Source organism: Plectropomus leopardus, chromosome 9 (assembly GCF_008729295.1).
Source record: "Plectropomus leopardus isolate mb chromosome 9, YSFRI_Pleo_2.0, whole genome shotgun sequence".
In the NCBI taxonomy this organism is placed as follows: domain Eukaryota; kingdom Metazoa; phylum Chordata; class Actinopteri; order Perciformes; family Serranidae; genus Plectropomus; species Plectropomus leopardus.
This window is the reverse complement of record NC_056471.1, coordinates 32,388,610-32,404,620: the sequence shown is the minus strand read 5'-3', so window position 1 is coordinate 32,404,620 and position 16,011 is coordinate 32,388,610.

Sequence of the window (16,011 nt, the reverse complement as noted above, 5' to 3'; positions counted from 1 at the left end):
CCGCTTGCAGGAATGGGCCCCCTGCCGCCAGTTTCACCGCCGTGGTCCCGAGAACCAGCCAGCACTGTGCCAATTAGACAAAGAGAATAAAATGGACTGCACAGAAATGTAATCCATAAATAACACTCATGTCAGCTGTCGTGTTTTTTACTCCACAGAATTTTTATTTCCCAATTTTTAGTCGGCTGCTGGTTTAAATTGGTCCAAGCAAGAGGAGCCTTTGTTGGGTCGGCGGCAGAGCGGAGGACTGTTCATCTGGAGCTACAAATCAGAGAAGGGATGCCATTAAAGTCTGAGTGCGGGAGGAAACATGGCTGATCCAAACACTCTGTGCTGACAGTATTTTTAATATCTGATGCTGATATTATTGTTCTTGTATCAAAGGTGCAGGTCATAAGTATTTAAAACATATGGTGAATTTCTTTAAATCTGACTGAGATCATGAGTCATGTATCAATATAAATCTCAAACAATAAAAATGCAAAAACTAAACAGATAAAAAAAAATAATTATTAGGATGTTATGTATAAAGTACACTGTACAGTATCTGTGTATTGATTATGTATTGTGTGTACAGTTGTGTGTATGTGCATAATTATCACCTGTCCATACATTTTGTGAACACTGTATTGTAAGACAGGCAGGTGCGAATAAATTTTTTCCATCTAAGATAACATTTAAAATGAAGATTATTCATGTTTTATGGGATTTTGGAGATCATAGTTCGTGCTTTTATTTCAGACTTTATCTCAAACACCTTGCAGTGTTTAGTCCAGTGAATTAGTCCTGTCAGATAAAACAAACAGGCGTTGTAACGTTAATCGAACACTGCAGTCACTGAGACAAACAAAATTAACGTTAGCTTTGGTTCAACATTTAGTTGTTTCAGAATCAAACTGGAGTTACTGCTGCTGCAGTTAATCAGCAACATCTCAAGTAGCAATAACTGAAAGCCTGACCTTTGAAAGTTGAGGAAATCAGACTTGAAACATTAGCATGCAGCAGAAACACCATACAATGGCTTTAAAACAAATCAGCAAACCATCGCTAAAGGGTGATAAGTTTCTCACAGTTTTTTGTGGAGTTTTAGGTTCAACTGTCTCGACTTAAAGTTGTTTTCTGGCCAAACCTCCAACTTTGAAGCCAGAAGATCTCAAAGTGTAGCTGTTTCCTGGAAAAGTTCGGCCTTCAGCTGCTGGCTGAAGAGAAGGAAAGAAGTGACGCGACCTCCAGAAGCTGATGGACGCTTTAAAAGTATTTCTTTTGTCCAAAAACTCAAACATCCGCTGAAGAACTCAAAGAGACGCCACATCTGCCAGTCCACTCTGCACAGTGAGCCTGACCACGTTATAACGACCACGAGACTGTGACTGATTAGTCACCACTGCGCTGACTCCAGTGGGCTTGTTTTGGTGTCAGTCACTGAGAAGTTACAAAAGATACATGAAATATAAAAGGCTGTAATACATACATACACCGCAATGGCTATAGTGAGTTTAATTTTGTTTCTGTTTCAGTGTAGTGCTTGAACAAACAACAAAAACTGGCCCTCACCCTCTCATCACAGATGTCACATATTGCCATTTTGACATGTCTACATATTACGCTCTGGGTATCCTTTTGAGTCTGCTGTTGATGCCACGACCGTGCCACGATGCCAGGACCGTGATGTCATCACAATCACATGGTGGGATGATGCAGCACTTGGTTATGTTTAGGCAAAAAAAAAAGCACACGTCAACAAACGCCAGAAGGTCAACAAAAGCACATGCTGCCACCAATGGTTAGGTTTAGGGGAAGGCGGGTACATGGTAAAGTGTAGTAAAGAAAACACATTCAGACAGGAAGCATGCGCTGCTTTATCAGTGCTTTTGATGTAAGTGCACAATGCTAAAAGGCACCTTTCACACAGCTGAGAACGGGGCACGACATCATTTTTGCCAATTATTGTATGCCATTGGACGGGTGGAGGGCACCTGCCATGTCCATGATGTGCACACAGGCAGTGTCAATTGAGAACGAAGCCGGATGGAACCTATCACATCCCCGTGATACGCCACTGGATGACATTAGGTTGAAATGCTCCCATTAACGACGTCATATAAGGAGCACGAAGGTCACTATAGGGTGGTGGATGGAACAAACCTGGACTTTCATGCAGGAGGCTGGTGTTTCCTATGTGAATGTGATGTTTTTTTCTTCACCTTACCATGTGCACGCTTCCCCTGATCCCAACCATCTGTGCTAGCTTGTGCATTTGTTGATGTCCTGACGTTGGTTACCACATGCTTGTGTTGACATAACGGTAACAGCATTGCAAAATGTCAACAGCGGATGACCTAGAGCGCAGTATATAGAGGCGGAAGTCCACTGCAAAGCAACAACATGTGACAAACATAGACTGTATATAAAGATGGACAAAATGACAGCTCCCCATCGCACCCTGGTGTCTGACTGCACCCGTATCCCGGATATTTTGGCTTCATTTAGGCATAGCAGGGGTAAGTGAGGGCACGTCTTCCATCTTTATATACAGTCTCTGGTGAAGATTTGGGATGAGGACGTGTTGTAAAATGCATGCAGAGGGCAGAGTTTCAGCAGATAAATACACCAGCAAACACTGAGCGTGGGTCATAATTGACAATTTGGAGGGACTTTTACTTATGTTTAAGTTTCTACATTTTTAGGAAATTCCTGCATAGTATACATTCCATTTTAAATTACTTATATTTATACATTAAGTAGTAGTAGAATTGCTAGCGGTGGGCTACAATATACATTACATGGGAGCCATTGGGAGTCATAATTAAACATTAGCTTGAAATAAAACGTATTGATTTACCCTATTGTTCTTGTACCTGTATGTTTGTCCAGTTGACTTGGTGAAGGGTCGGTTACTGACTGATACATATAGATAGCGTGGTGTGTTGGATTGAGTCTGAATGTTTTGATCTGAACAGTTAAACATTGGATGTTCCCGCAGTGAAACTATAATAAGAAGGACAGAAGAAGACGAGCTGTAATGACTCATGATTAGTGGATTCAGATGAAAAACATGTTCAGAAATAGTTTGAGTCAGCCGTGCTCTGTCCAACACCTCCTATGCGGCAGGTTCCACCCCCCTCGGTCCGGACAGATGTTAGAAACATTACGAAACACGGCCAACAATAAAAAAAAGAGCCAGTGTAAGTTTTCCAAGAGTGCAAACAAAAGAATGTTTTAATGGTGCTGCTTTAAGAGGAAAAATGTTGGACTGCTGGAGAAATTCAATTACAGCGTGATTGAGTGTTGACATTTCTGAGGCCGTAAGACAGGAAATTCATTAAAAGCAGCAGAGCAGCCTGGGAGGGAAACTCCAGCGGCTGTAAAAGAATCCGCCGGTCCGAGGTGATTATGGAACGGATCGCTGCTCGGGTCAGCCCGCCGCTCTCCGCTCAGCCAATCCTCCACAACCACCGCGCTCGCTGTATTGATTGAAAATAACCCACCTGGGACTCGGACTCACATCTGTACTGAGGGGAGGTGGAGGGAGGAGGTGTTTCAGGAATAATGTGAGGCATTGATTCTGACACGCATGGTATTGTAATAAGCTAATCTGGGAAAGAAACAGTCATGAAATGCTGCAGAAACAAGGCGGCCATTTGTAAGCAATTTATGACGGCGTCTAATCATTACGGCAAGGTTAGGTCAACATCCACAGGAGGCCCGACGCTCCGCTTCTTCTTCTTCTTCTTCTTCTTCTTCTGCAGACACAATCACATCAGGCTGTTTCTGTTCCAACAAACAGGATCTTTGACTGTTTATCGGGAGAGGAGTTCCTGTGTTTCCAGGAAATGATTTGTTTAAAGACCGATTCTGTTGTCCAACTGCAGTATCACATGACACTGCAGCTGCTCATATCTACATATTTTCTTTAATTGTTACTTTTTGATAGTTCGGATGGCCTTCATGTGATTATAAAACAGTATTTTGATCTGCACACAACTCAGTAATCTTGCAATTATTCATATTCAGGTCTCTTTTTTTCTTGTTTTCGATATGTTTGGTCACGTTTGCATTGAAAGATTATCCAAAATGTTTCATTCTAATTCATCACATGGTCTCTGATCAGTGACTTTCTGCATCTACTTGTGAAGATTTAAGTATCCTTCTGCATCAGCTGTTTACGCTCTTGGATGCTGCTACCATGATGTCGACAAATGCACGCGGTAGGTTGACCCCGCAGGTTGTTATGTTTACACAACAGCACACGGCAACCAATACGGACCATAGGTTTAGGCAAAAGAGGCACATCTGCACGGGAAGCAAGCTCTAGATTCCCACACGAAAGTCAGTTGTTTTTGGGACCCATCTATCCCCCCATCCACTCACCCTATGAGCACACTTGAGCTCCTTATATTATGTGGGTACTGGAAGCATTATTACCTAATGCTGTCAGCGTTTTCATGTGCACGCAACGGGTACTGTCCAGCCACGTTACATGTGGACACACATGGTCCTGTCCAGCAGTGTATAATAAGAACACCAGCGCTTCTGTCTGAGCACAATCTCACCTGACGCCGTCCAGGTGCTTACTGGTTGGACACGTCATGCTTGTATTCTGAAAGCACTAACAGAGCGGATGTATTTAACAAGTTCGGAGTGAAAATTGACTGGGCAGGTCTCTTTTATCCTCTTTTCAATACGTTCAGACACATCTGCACTGGCCTTGGCATATTGCCCTATAGATTGTCTCAGCAATTAGTCCTAAAACCCGGAGATGAGTTAGCAATGTAGCTCTCCTGGTCCTCTTGTCTTGAGGTCAATGGGTTTTTGGTTAGATGTCTTAAATAACCACAATGCTGTTTCCAGTTCTCTTAATACATCAATGGTTCATCTCCTGTCTGTGAGCAGCGAGTTGGTTATGCCCTCTTAGCTCTTTCAGTCAAATTACATACATACCTTATGAAATGCTACAATAAATGTAAAATATACATAACATAACATAAATACAAGCAATACAGCTGTGGCTTGGTCTTGGGAGTACCAACAAGTTCTCAACCCAAGTCATCACATGTTGCCACTTTGCAGTGAACTCACATGTCTGTATATTACACTCTAGGTTTCCTCCTGCATGTGCTGTTGATGTTACATGAAACCACTAACGTGATGTTAACAAATGCACATCCTGGCATGGATGGTTAGGTTCAGAAAAAACAGGCATGTGGTAAGGTGTCCAGAAAAAGCATAGAAACAAGACATTACATTCAAAACACAATTCGAACACCGAACTCCTGCATGAAAGTCCCAGGTTTGTTGGACCCATCCACCGCCCCTTTGCCCATCCTATAGGCGTCCTCACACTCCTTATATTAACGTCGTTACCTGCATTGTTTCAACACTGTTCTGTGGCGAATCATACGGATTCAACAGCTTCTATCTGGTCTCGTTCTCAACTAAGGCTGCCCATCCACGAATCAAGCGGACACGAAAGGTGACTTTTGATAACACGATCATGTGCCGAAAGCACTTAACAATGCGGTGGTATTTGGAAATTTGGAATGAGGCTTTGATACCTTAAATAATGATATATTATATAAATATTCAATTTTCAATGTTTTTTCAGCATGTTCACTTCATAATTGACTCTCACAACATTCTGAGTCACAGCTGAAAGTTTATTTCTTCTTATTATGTTCATTTCATTTTCAACGTAACGTAACGTAAAAGGAGATGATCCTAACGACTACAAAGATGCATAAAAGCAAAAAACTGAAATTAACAGAAGGTCAGGATAAGGCCTGAGCAAAATTGTCTTTTCTTTAGAAATATCATGAATGAGCCCCAAATCTTGTCAAAAGATGGTGGAAGTTATTTTGATTTTTAAAAAGAAAAGTTTCTCTTACTGTTTTCAGAGAATTCGATTGCATTTCTCAGCCTTCACTGTTGTTGAAGTAAATAGACCTCATGTTTATCAGGGACAATAATAAACATCCAGGCTCAAAATTTTCTATTGATACACTTCATACTATATATAATATATATATGGTGTCCAGTTTTCTTAAAACATCCGTTGTTGAGATTTTTTCATCTGCAGTCTATCAAAATAGGAAATCTTAGGGATTCTCAAAAAGTATTCTGATTCTTGGTGACATAATTAAATCCAAAAACTATCTGATTAAAACTTTTAATTAATGAATTGTGTATACTGCAATTTATTATGTTGATCTGTTCTGTCCAAACAAGGTCTATGGCATATTTTTCCATCCTGGGAGAGTGGTCTCTACCTTTTTTTCTCTGTTAAGTTTTTCTTTATGCGCTGTTGAGGGTCAGAGGACTGAGGGTGTTGTCATGAAGCCTGCTGAGGCAAATTGCCGTTTGGGATATCAGATTTTAGCTATTAATAAAATTAAATTACTAAAAGTAGTTAGAAGCCAAAAAAAGAGGAATTTTGACTCCGACATTAAATTGATCTGTATCCAAATCAATTTATTTTATTTTCATAACTTTTATCCATTACTGCAGTGTTTCCCATAACTTTTAATGACCCTAACATCACACTAATTGTTTGCGTCTTCTAAACACACACATTAATACTTTTTTAAATGAACAATAATTCCTCTTTTCTTTAAAACAGCAGAGTTTCTCTCCCTCAGGTAAAGGACCTCTGGTGTTTTGTTTCACCTCGTCACGTTTTATTCAGTCGGTGTAGAAGAAGAAAAACACACTTTTCTTTCTTAGCCAGAAACAAAGAGCTGAAGCGTGTTTATCTAAAGAACAAAAAGATCTCACATATTCACTCAGCCCACACAGCTAATCTTTAATAATAAGATGATAATAAATAACAATTACAATAATATTTATTTGTAAAGCACATTTCATACATAAAATGCAGCTCAAAGTGTTTTAAATGCAATTGCTAAAAAACCTAACAAAAGATAGAATTATAAACATTTATGAACAAAAACTAAGAAAATGAAATATGTCCATCTTGTTATTTAATCTACAAACAGCCTATCAAAGATCAATATTGTAATATAGACATGTTTCTCAAGATCATGGAAAACCTGGGAAAATTATGGATTTCCACAATCACAATTCCCAGGCCTGAAAAAATAACTGAAAGTTTGGAAAAGTCATTGGAATGTGTTGTGTGTAATTAAATTGCACTGTTTTCTTCTATGGATAACATTCCTCTTAATATAAATTATTTTTGGTAGCCTTTAGCCTATGACGTAATGTGGCACTAATATGCATAAATGTTTATTTTCCTTCTACACTCTGTCTCTTTTTCATGTATTCCAGATATCTGACATTGTGTTTGAATCGAGTTTGAAACTGATATATTAAAAAAAAAGAGAGAAGAGTTTTATATGTCCTGGAAAAGTCATAAAAATTTGAAATTTTTGACATGGAAATGTGTGGGAACACATAAATGTATGTATCCAGCAGCTCTCACAGTGTTCAGGTCTTTTTTGCACCGACACACCAAACTCTGTAACACTGTGACCTCGTGCTGTGACATGTTGTTATGAGTCACTTTGACCTCGACGTTGCAGCTTCTGCTCGTCCTGACAGGAAGCAGTCGTCCTCCTGTTCGAGTGTTAAATGCTCCCCGGACGGTGGAGGACGACATCTGCAGCGTCCGGCGCTCTCAGATCTGTCCATAAAGACTTCGACCGCGACCGCCGCCGGGCTGTTAACTTGTTTATAAATCGTCATCGTTCATTTCCTTCACTAACGGCACTCTGAGGGCCCGTTGGAGCGGCAGCAGGTACGAGACCACGACTCAGGACTTTTAACAAAGACTCCGAATATGTAACCATCAAATCTGTGATATCAGAAAACTAAATAATAAAAACTAGTTTCACATGTTTCAGACTTTTGGTAAAAACTTGAAGAATTTGAAGACATATCAGTTTTCACAGCATTAAAACTGTTCTCTCCGTGTGTGAGTGTTGTTGTATTTTCTGGCTGCACTGCAGGTGTTTAACAGTTAACACTGTAGTTTTCATAAACCCTCAGAGTCCCGCAGCCATCTCCAGGTGATTAAAAACAGGCCTATTTCTAAATAAATTATGCTTTTTCTCTCTCTCTCAGTTCTGATAGCTTCCAGCTCAGAGAGGTCAGACTCCCAGCCCGGATTCACTCACAACTTTGAGGCAAAATAGCTAAAAAAAAGTAAAGAAGCGGGGAGAGTGAGAAATCCTCAACAAAGTGTAAATAATATTTTCTACCTGAGAGCGCTTTCAGTGGGGTTAAAACAAATCCCTAAAAACAGGAGCATCCCGGGGTAATGAAGCAGCTCATGAATATTCTGTGTGGGGCTTCGCAACAAGTCCACTTTTTCTTATTTTCTAATTGACGGAAAGTTCAGACAATTATTTATTTATCGCCGCGATTCCTCGGCGTTCCCTCGGAGGCAGCTGATAAAAAATAAGAGAGGGGTGTGTTGTGAGAGGAGGAGCCGGGCGGCGGACAAACCCTGAGACCTTGTAAAGATCGCTGCTAACAGATTTTCTACCGAGGATTTGTGAACTCCATCTCGGCTAATCACAATGGAGCCTATTAGTGCTTGACATTTTTATCCGGCAGCCAAAGACTTCACATCTCGGCTGCGGCGGGGGCTAACGGTAGCGGACAGCTCGGTGCGGCAGCCGGGGGGCCAGGGGCCGGCCGGCGCTCCTCCTGGGCCCACCTGCAATCCAATACCTGAGCCCCAGCGCCCCGGACGCATTGATTTCTTGTCAGCCGCAGAAGTTTTCAGCGCGGGTTGAGGGCGAGGATGGGGGAGGGAGCGGGAGGGATAAGGGGTGAGAGAAATCTTAATTAAGAGAGGGGGATTTACTCGACCTGGCTGCAGCTTCTTTGGGGATCCGCTCGATGAATCATACGAAGGAGGGAGAAGAAGAAGAGGAGTGTGTTTCCTGCTGAAGATTAAAAAGAGTGACAGGCCGAGCGCCGCCGCGTTGTCGAGTCTTTTCTCTGCTGTCGATTTCTCTCTTTCCGTTCAAGGGGTGAAGGTGGGGCCTCCGGCAGATCTGCACTGTTGAACTCATTACGGAGTATTACCCGCTAAGAAAACACTTCGCCGCTCTAATTGCCCAATTTAGGACTGCAGGTGGTCGCGGCAGCCAGCAGTCACTCACACCTTTTTACTGTTTCTCTCGGCTCTCGCCTCGCCGCCGACCCGAGCGCTCTAATAACAAACACATGACAGCGTTCACAGACTGAGGTTTTTTTTTTAAATCTTCATTGTGAATGTGATCAGACAGGAAGGAAGTGATGAGCTGACTGAGAACCTCATAATGTCTTCATTTTAATCGCTTTATATTTAAATGATTAAACTGCAGATGCAAAACAAACATTTCTATGATTTGATTAAAGTTTAAATTCTGCAGAAACAGCTGAGCAGTAAATGATCAGTGTGATTCAGAGGGAACGACTGACCCCCTCCAGGACTTAAACACCAGTTAAATTAGTCTCAGTGTCTGCAGACGCAGAAACCATCTGAACGCCTGCGGCATGTAAACGCACTTTCTTTGGTCTTTTGTCCCTGCTGGCCACTGTACTTTGCTTAATCCTAAATAAAGAAACTGAAGCTTTTGAAAGAAGACATAGGACTCATATTAAACCTGTAAACAGCAAACAGCAGCAGCAGAGGATCAGCTGTCTTATAAAGTCTAAAATTATTAATAATGATCAAGCCCATGATGATAATAATTATGAATAAATAATGACTAAAACAACTTCTGTTATTAAATGTGACTACAAGAATAAAGAACATGTAAATACTCCAACAGTGACTCATAACAGCTTGATATTTTGGTTTTTATCTGCTGATGATCATCTCCATCAACCAACTGATTGTTTGCTTTGTAAAAATAGTGAAAATTAGGGCTGTAAGACATGCAAAACAAACATGCTGTGAATATTTTGAAAGATACTGCAATTTCGATATGATTAGGAATGGTCATTTTTGCAATTTTCATCACTGAAAAAAATATAAAAATGATGGTGGTGTATGTTTTGTTGGGGTCTGTACCAAGTAGCAGCCTCCAAGGTTGAAATATGCAGCCAATGTAAAAATGCCAAAAACTGCAGTTCCTCTGATGTCCACTTGAAGCTGACTCTAAAACAGAGTCAATCTAACCCATTGTCACCAAAGCCATTCAATACATCCACCCTGTCAACGCTTTTTGGCGTAAGAGTTTTACGCCAAAAAGCCACTTTCCAGGTCCAACCAGACCTGGATGGTGTAAGATGAGAATGCGCTCGGACAGAACTGGTGGCGTTGTTATTATACGCTGGCTGACGGCCGGATGGCACCTGGCATCCACATGCAACGTGGGCGTTTGAGAACGCGGCTGGACAGAATCGGTCACATGTGCATGAAATGCTGACGGACAGCATCAGTAATATCGCTGCTGGTAACCACATAATATAAGGAGTGTGAGTGCATGTATAGGTGGGTGGGGAGGTAGATGAGTCCAAACAAACAGCTAACTTGTGTGCGGGTGTCCAGAGTTTGCTGTTTGTTTTTTTTTTTTTTTGTGCTACACCTCATGGGTGACATCACGGTAGCTAAGTCCATTATTTATACAGTCTATGGTCTGTACCAAGCATGCTCCCTTATCTCTGGAATACTGTGTAATTTAAGGACTTCTCTGTAGTACCACGTTGTTTCAGTTATAATAGCTGTGACATTTTTTACATTCATCAAAAAATTGCAGCTCCTACATTTTCAATAATATTTCAATTAATTGTTCAGCCCTTATAAATAATAAGAGTCCAAAGTGACCCCCCTCACAATGTTTGTTTTGCCCAAATCTCAACATTTTTACCAATACATGTTACAATTGTTGACATTATTTAAAGGAAAAGTTTGTGATCCTGGAACGATGAAATGTTGACAGACACATTAATTTTCTGTCAATGGACCAATAGATTACTGGAATAAAGGTTTCAGCTGAACTTATATAAAGTGTTCAGTAGTTAAAGTTAGTTTAACATGTTTTATTAGCTCTTCATGCATTTTGAATGTAAAAATCTTAATGTGTAAAGTAATTAATGCTGTCAGACAAAGTAGAAGTATAAAATGGCATGAAAAAGATTAAATTTAAGTACAAATACCTGTGTTTGTACTTAAATACTTGAGTAATTGGACTTAGTTACACTCTGTCACTGCTGTCTGCACAGTATTGTGTGTTCAAGAAAAACAGCCTGAAGTGATTTTACATCTCTTGGTGATATTAAAATCAGTCGTGTGCTCTTGGACCCACTTGGTCCCGGGTATGAGACACCAGAGTCAGTCCAGGGCCACATGAATGGCTGCTCTGTTTAGCAGCGTCAGTCCGTTCAGGTGCGCTGCGATCTGGATCAGGTCTAATGATCCTTGGGTCACTTACGGATCAGATCCAAAGATTTGGATCAATGAAGACGTCTTGTTCAGGGAATTTAAAAAAAACCACAAACTCCACCAGAGACACAATTAGCCCGTTGAGCTAAAAGGCTGCAGCGCCGGCTTTTAATCCGGCAGGTCCATGATGTCACTTCCTGCTAGGGGAGGTGTGTTTGAAGTGTGCAGAGGGGAACAGGAAGCTGGTCTGGAGTCAGAGCGCTAACTGTGTTTAAGGGTTTAACCCTTTCAGACTGAGCAACTTGGTTTTATTTCTTTCAAAAACATGAAAGGGTGAAGAGCAAAATGAAATAGGCCTTAAAGGGAAAGTTAAATAATAACAAATAATAATAATAATAATAATAATAATAATATAAAAACAAAAACAAGAAAATTACCTACAAGAAGTGCTACAAAAATATTTTTTTCTTTTTTTCTTTATTTCTCTGTAAAATAATTTAAAATATATAATTGAGAGAATTATAAATAGAATTTCCTAGACATTTACACTCAGTTTTTAATATCTACGAATAGCTAATTTTTTGATAAATTTCTTGCCACGTACCAATTTTTTTTTTTTTACAGTTTGCAGGACATTTCTTTCCCAGTTGCTCATTATTTTTTCTGTGTTTTTGAAAAAATATACAAATTTTCTTGGGTCTCAGAGGTTTATATAGTAAAAAAGCCTTTGGGTAAAGCAAACTGATGTTGATCCAGGTGTTAAAGGGAAAATTCATGTTTTCTCTTGCTGAACTCGTTGCAACAGCGAGTAAAGACACCAGAGGAGCTGACCCTCTTCACTTCATGTCCATAAATCCTAAAGGTGTGTCGACAGGTGAGGTCGGTGTTTATCGCTGGACACACAGACGGACAGACGGTGGCATGCAGACTCTGAAACCTGACCCACCTGCTGAAGGGATGGGAGGAGTTATGACACACATGAGCAGCGTGTTCGAAGCATAAATCCACGGAGGGTCAGGTAGACGATGAAAGCCCACCGGTCGCTGTCGACGTGGATTTACAGCCGCTCGCCACGACGCTTCTTCCATTAAAATATATAGTGAACGCAGCCTGAGAGCTACAGTAAGACGACTCAGAGCGCCGCAGGATTTATGAAAGGAAATAGCTGCACTGTGCTTTTTTTTCTGTTTTATTATATTTTCCAGGGGAAAGTGTCACGTTCCAGCGTTCGGTGGGAACTGGACACAGGAAGCTGATGACAACATCTGGATGTGATTTCGGAGAGATGGAAGTGAAATATGAAAAGTGAAGGAGGGACACACAGAGCCTGACCTCCAGCAGCTGGAGGTTAAACTCTGAGAGACAAACTTTTTAAAAGATTTTACTTCTGTGAACACCAATAAATAAATCCGTACCACACGGTCACAACCTTTCGTGTGCAGTTTCGCTAAGTACATTTACTCAAGTACTTTACTGAAGTACAGTTTTAAGTTGCTAGTTATGTTCTGCCTATTTATGCATCTCGGAAGGAAATGTACTTTTTACTTCACTGCATTTATTGTGTCCACCAGCCATAGGCCTGGATGGGATCATGTGTTTGGCTGTTTGTGTGTCTGCAGCTAATCTCACAAACTACTGGACCAATCAGCCTAATATTTTGCGTGCACATGTATAGACTCAAGGACCTCTTGATGTTGTAGTAATTCAAAATTATTGAAAAATCTGTTTTATTGACTGCTTCACATTGTGACTTGGCATGTTTACATGGAGCCTAATAATGTGGTCTTTATCCGTCTTCCATCTGGGTCGAGGTAACTGAGACACAACACATAAATACCCATTTTCTTCGCCGATTTCTTGATGGCAAAGGACAAACATCAAAGCACTGAGGCACTGAAATTTTATCTTTTTATCCTTTTTTTTTAATCTTTTTATCTTTTTGCCATGTTTTGATCCTGTATGTTGTCTGTGGTTTCTGACAACTTTATACTGCAAACCATTTCTACTAACGAATACAAATAAAGTAGCGTTAAGCTGAACCTGAGGCTGAACCTGAACCTGAGCCGGCCGTAGCTCTCTGTGGCCGGTCGTGACCTGATTCGGTTGCATTCTCCGCACACTGTCATGCCATACTGGATTTCCTATCCAGTTTTATAAACTCACAAACTTGGACAATCTTGTCTTTTTCCTTGATATTTGTGCTTCTTCTATGAGTAAGTATGACGTCTGTGTATTTAAATGTTTCTTGTTTGTTTTTCCTTGCTGCAACACCTAAGTGTTGAGTGCATCTACAATAATAATTCAGTATTATGATATTTTTTTCTGATTTGAGCCCTCCTGCATGATGACTACTTTTACGTCTGGTACTTTAAATATATTCTGATGCTAATACTTTTTGCATTTTTTCCTTTTAAATGCAGGGCTCGTTCTTATTGTTATTAAAACCACTAGTTAAAGATAGAGGAATTAATCATAAGGCAAGGAGCAACTTGAGAAAAATGCTTCACAATTTAGTAGATTTAGATAAAAAAGAAGTGAGAGAAAAATGTGTTTTGGCAAAAAAAGCTAGGGTAAAGACTATACTTATAATGATCAAAATTATTGCCTTGCCCTCTTCCCCTTAATATATTTAATTAGTTTTATTTTTTATTGAAAATGAATTCACTGACTGAGTTGTTGCTCTTTGTCTGACAACTCTAAATAGTTGGAGTGTTTCTGGTCTAAAACATAATTATAATAAAACATGAAAGTCATTAAAAACCCATTTTGATATGATGGTAATCACATGAACCTGTTCAGATTTAATTTGCTTTCTGAAACATAATTAGTAAAAACCTTTGCTGCCCTCCTTTTGTCTTCGCTCGCCTGGAGATGAACAGTCACACACACACACAAAGCCGAGAAGAAAAAATAAAAAAAAAAAACAAAAGAGGAAATATTGAGCAGCTGACGGAGGTTAACAGCTTCTCAGTGAGCGTGTTGTCGGTTTTCCTGCCTGTGTTTCATCATCGTGTTGGCGCTGTAGCTTTAATATCGACTGTCACCGGGGAGCGACACAAATATGTATCATCATCGTCTGAGGCGATGAAGAAATGAAGAACACAATAACATCAAAAGAAAACAAAGCGTTCGGCACACTTTAAAGACAAAAAAACTGACACTTTACAGGAAAAACAGCCGTGTTCATTTCCATATGAGATGTTGTTGAACCTTCATTTAAACCCCCCTGGAGGTGTTTGCTCCCCGGAGGATTTCTCCACAGAAAGACTTCCCCCTCTCTTTGTTTCAGCGTCTGAGAAGTTTCTGTTTTCTAAAAATACAGCGTCTGATCGGATAAATCATGTTTCAGTCTGATGTGTTTTCAGAGTCCGAGGTTCCCTGAAGGCCCCGCTGAGTGTTTTCTCTGCCTGATAAGAATAACTGAGCTAATATTTTCAATATCCAGCCGCATGCAAGACAAACATTTACAGAAACATTTACATTTTCTGACATGGAGCTCAAACATTCAGTCCAAGTTTTACAATGATAATAAATATACATATGAATAAATATATATAATGTTGACATTATGTTACAGAGAGAGTTTAATTTCATTCACTGTTGACAGGATTCCTGGGGTCATTCAGGGGGTTGTAGCAGCCATTGAGATGACTTTAGGGTCATTGGGAGTGATCCCAGGGCCCTTGAGAGGGATCCAGGGGTACAATAAAAAGGTTCTTCGGTCACTGGAAGTCCTTGTCAGGGTGTTTGTGGCCCTCAAGGTGGTTCCAAAGGAGCATTATGTAGGATTTAGTAGCACCCAGCAGTGAGGTTGCAGATTGCAACCAAATGAATACCCCTTCGCTCATTCCTACCTTCAGTGGTCTTCAGATACCATAAAAAAGTCCCTCTCTGGAGTGCCGGTAGCTCACCTGGTAAAGCAAGCCCCCCATGTATAGAGACTGGGTCCTCGCTGCAGCAGCTGCAGGTTCAATTCCAACCCTCTGCTGCATGCCATCCCTCAATCTTCCACTTTGACGCTTAATCTGTCCTATAAAATAACGGAAAAATAGTCCCTCTCGAGAGCCAGTGTTTGGTTTGTCTGTCGTGGGCTACTGTAGAAACATGGTGATCTCATAGACTGCATTTAAACATGGAGGACATGACAGCTCCCAGAAAAGTTTTCAATCTTGATCGCCCCCTGTTGTTTGTCTGCAGTATAGGTCATAAAGCCCGCCCCTCCATGTTAGTTAATAATATCAAGATGCAAATAAACTTTTCCCAAAGATGGTTTCTGTCACTGAAGGTAGTTCTCGTCAATCTGGTGTTTATTCAAGTGTTTGTTTTTATGATAAGTTTGGTTTTAATGAGTTATTAAATTATACAAAAATGGGCCTTTTGGCTATGATTGACAGCTGTGACAGCCAATTCACGCACTCTCATTCGATGGAGATTCTCAAAATAGGTCGGATGGGTGTTTTGGTGGAAAGTCCCCCACCACGGATATCGCTACTGCGCAGACTCCGGCTCTCAATGACATCACCCTTGCAAGACTGCAATGCCCAATATTTTAATCTCACTTCAGCAAAGCGTTGGATTCTAATGGCCCTTAAGGAGGTTATAGGGGACATTATGAGGGTCCCAAGAGTCTTTGAGACGGTTAAGTTATTTAGGAGGTTTAAAAGTTTGGAGAG